The sequence below is a fragment of the Chrysemys picta genome, unplaced genomic scaffold (genome assembly GCF_011386835.1).
Source record: "Chrysemys picta bellii isolate R12L10 unplaced genomic scaffold, ASM1138683v2 scaf3403, whole genome shotgun sequence".
Lineage (NCBI taxonomy): Eukaryota > Metazoa > Chordata > Testudines > Emydidae > Chrysemys > Chrysemys picta.
Window position 1 is genome coordinate 2,213 of NW_027056105.1, and position 3,390 is coordinate 5,602.

The 3,390-nt window shown below is 61.6% G+C and overlaps 1 long non-coding RNA gene across 1 annotated transcript; it reads left to right on the forward strand.

Moving 5' to 3' along the window:
* The first annotated feature begins 802 nt into the window (after nucleotides 1–802).
* LOC135980452 (uncharacterized) lies at nucleotides 803–2,802 on the forward strand. The gene is made up of 3 exons (XR_010597517.1): nucleotides 803–1,203; nucleotides 1,867–1,945; nucleotides 2,672–2,802. It is a non-coding gene; the product is annotated as an uncharacterized LOC135980452 (long non-coding RNA).
* The last annotated feature ends 588 nt before the right edge of the window (nucleotides 2,803–3,390 follow it).

Consider the following 3,390-nt stretch of genomic DNA (forward strand, 5'->3'; position numbering starts at 1 on the left):
GTTCTGTCCGAGGGCTTGGGAGCGGGTATCTGGTGGATCAGAGGAGGGCACTGGGAGCTAGGACTCCTGGGTTCTGTCCCTGCCTCTTGCACTCACCCTGTCACCTGGGCCAAGAGGCTGATCTCCTCCAATCTAGGAGGATGGAACCATTCTGAATGGCCGGGTGTCCCAGGTTTGTCTCCGACATCTCGTACCAGCCACTCTGCTCGGAGCCGCTCTCCTTGTTGCTCCTCACACAGTCCTTAGCACGGTCAGCTCAGCCAAGTGCAGGCTTGGTAACGGCCCTGCCGCTCTGCTGTGGAAGGGCTGGGCCGGGAGCCGTCGGCTCTGCCGTTAGCAGTCGCTCTGCTCCCTTGGCTGTTCCGTGGATGATGATGGTGGGCGGCTGGGCTCAGGGCAGTGACTAGCTCGTCCGAAGCGGCGCGCTCCCCTCTCGCTACTCCAGGTGTTGATCATGGACCACCCCAGCACGCGCATCCTTTCGTCGTGCTGCAAGATGTCCGACATCGTGGACGAAGGCATCACGCGTGAGTGGCCCCTCCCTCCCGTCTGCTCCCCCCACCAGGGCTCCCCTCCCCCTTGGATACACCTCACAGTCGGGGAGTTGACTTGTCTACATTCACGTTTGCATCTAGTTTCCCCCTTTTGCAGCCCCCTAGATGCCCTCCTTGCTATTGGTACCTTCCCAGCCAGATCTAGTTCCCTTAGCCCAGCGCTTTCAGCCCCTGGAGCCTCTTCACCGCTTTTCTCAGACCCCTGTTAACTCCTCGCTGCTCCTCCCCCATGCTGCGAGCAAGGTCCTGGCAGGAGAGGGGGAATGCTGGCTCCCTGCTCCAGGGTGGAGGAGCCCTGGGGTTGAGGGGCACAGAGCTGAGCCAGCGCTCTAGGGGGCTGTCCCCAGCACAGTACAGAGGGACGTTCCCTCCCTGCTCCGTACTGGGGCAGCATCGCAGCCCATGGCCCCACATCAAAGCTGCTGCTGCATTGTAGCCTGTGGAACCCCTCAGCCTGCTGCCAGCGAACATCCCTATTCCCCTTGGCTTCCCCTCCCCCTATCCCGGTGGAGAGCGGCTGGGGTGGGTGGCTAGGACCCACTGACCCGCGCCCAATGTCTGCTCTCTCCTAGTTGTAGAAGATATTAACAAGCGCCGGGAGCCAATCCCCAGCCTGGAGGCCATCTACCTGCTCAGCCCTGTGGAGAAGGTAGGAGCTCGGGCCTGGGGCAGCTGGATGGGGAGCAGGGGAGACCCCGGGGCAGCACCTAGTGCAGCCTGGAGGTGACGCCGTTCGGGGGGATGCGCAGCACAAGGTCAGGATGGGAATGGGGCCAGTAGGGGCTTCCCAAGAGGCTGTTTCCCCGGAGCTGGGCTTCGTGTTCTTTGCCACGTGAGGCACAGACTGTCCCCCAGACCTCTCCGCAGTGCAGTCCCGTGCGGGTTGGATGGGAAGGTGCAGCAGGCGGAGAGAGGCAACCTCGGCTAGGCTGACCAGATAGCAAGTGTGAAAAACCGGGACAGGTGTTGGGGGGTAACAGGAGCCTATAGAAGGGAAAAAACTAAATATTGCGACTGTCCCTATAAAATCGGGACATCTGGTCACCCTAAGTCCTCAGCTGAGACTCAAAGGGAAGGAGAATCGCTGAGGCAGAGGCTCAGGTGGCAGGGGCTGTGGGGGAGGAGGCTCCTGCGTCTGCAGCAGGGAGGCCAGTGGAGGGAGACCAGGGGCAGGGGGGTGAAAACCAGCCCACCTCCCGATGGCATCATGCTGGGCCCTGAGTCCCCAGGGGCTGGGCATGGGCTGGGCCCTTCGGGCAGCAGGGCGGGGCCTTGGCTGGTGCTGACAACCCCTCCTCTCCCCGCTTTGCAGTCGGTGCAGGCTCTGATCGATGACTTCCAGGGCACCCCCACCTTCACCTACAAGGCAGCTCACGTCTTCTTCCTCAGCCGTGAGTATCGGGGGGCAGGGAATCCCCCTGCCGGGAGCCTGGCCAGCGGCACACTGGAGCCTGGGGGTGGGGGGGGTCTCTCTCTGCCGGCAGGCCAGTGCGCAGCACCCTGATTACGCTCTGCCCTCCTGCAGGGGGATGCAGACCCAGCAGGCCAGACCGAACGACCCCACCGATCCCTTCCCCCCCTTCTCCCCCATGGGCCTGCCTCCAGCCAGCACAGCTCACAGACACCTGCAGCGTGCGCCCAGAAAGGCGGCCTCTGGCTACCATTCCCAGCATGCATTGCTCCATCAGTCCCAACTGGGGTTTGGGAATGGTATACCCAGAATACCCAGTGTGTCAAGGTCACATCTGCTTCTCCTCATTACAGCCCAAGTCCCTGTTCCTCCTTGTGCATCATGCTGAGTTGTACACTCCAGTCACTTCCCCCTGCGGTGGGCTGAGGGCAGGGTGTGAGAAAGGGACCGCGTAGGAGATATTGTGCCCCCGCCCTCCTCGCTGCTGATGCTGCAGAAGCCGAGAACCCGGCATGACTCTGGTTCAGGGGGATTGGACTCAGAGTTGACTCCTGTGTGGCCCTGCTGACCTGCCTAGGTTCCCCACAGGTGTGCAGCACTACTGCCCCTGCTGTGCCCGTCCTGGCCCCGTCCGTGGGGGCTGGCGCTGTGCTGGGGGTCCTGAGCCCTGTGCCTGTCACCCCCACCCACTGCCTTTGCCTTGCAGCGTGTCCTGACCCTCTGTTCAACAAGCTGCGGAAGTCACGGATCACCAAGGCCATCAAAACCCTCATGGAGATCAACATGGCCTTCCTGCCCTATGAGAGCCAGGTGAGGGGTGACCGGGCTTTGGAGGAGCAGGGCCGCAGGGCAGACGGTGACGTACGACACCCCACCCTTAGTGTTCCACATGGCTTGGGGCGGGGACACCTTTCCCTTCATGGGCCCTGGGTTTTACGCCAGCACAGGGCAGCAGGGACTAGCCGGCTGCTCACACCCTGTGAGACGTGGAATTGCTGGCTTGGATGTATGAGGGAGGAGGGCGCTGCCTCCCTGGCTTTACCAGCTCTTACTGACGGTTTATAACAGGCCTGCAAGACAGCCCGCACACGCCTGCCCTTTGCCCAACCATGCCATCTCCTCCTTGTGTCGTCAGTGGATTTCCCTCCTCATGCCCCTGAGGGGCAGGGCTGTGTTGTCAGTCCCATTGCATTGATGGGGAAACTGAGGCACAGAGACATGAGCCTGGTCTGCACCCAAAAGCTTTGTTGGTACGGGTTTGTTACGGGGACATGAGAGAAAAAATCCCCCCTGTAACTAATGCAGCTGTGCTGGCAGAACCCCTGGGTAGAGGCCGTTACGCTGGCAAAGCAGTCCTTTCGCCACTGTAGCTTATTTCATCTGGGCACCGGTGCCAGCTGTGCCAAGAGATGCTTTGGCTGGTAT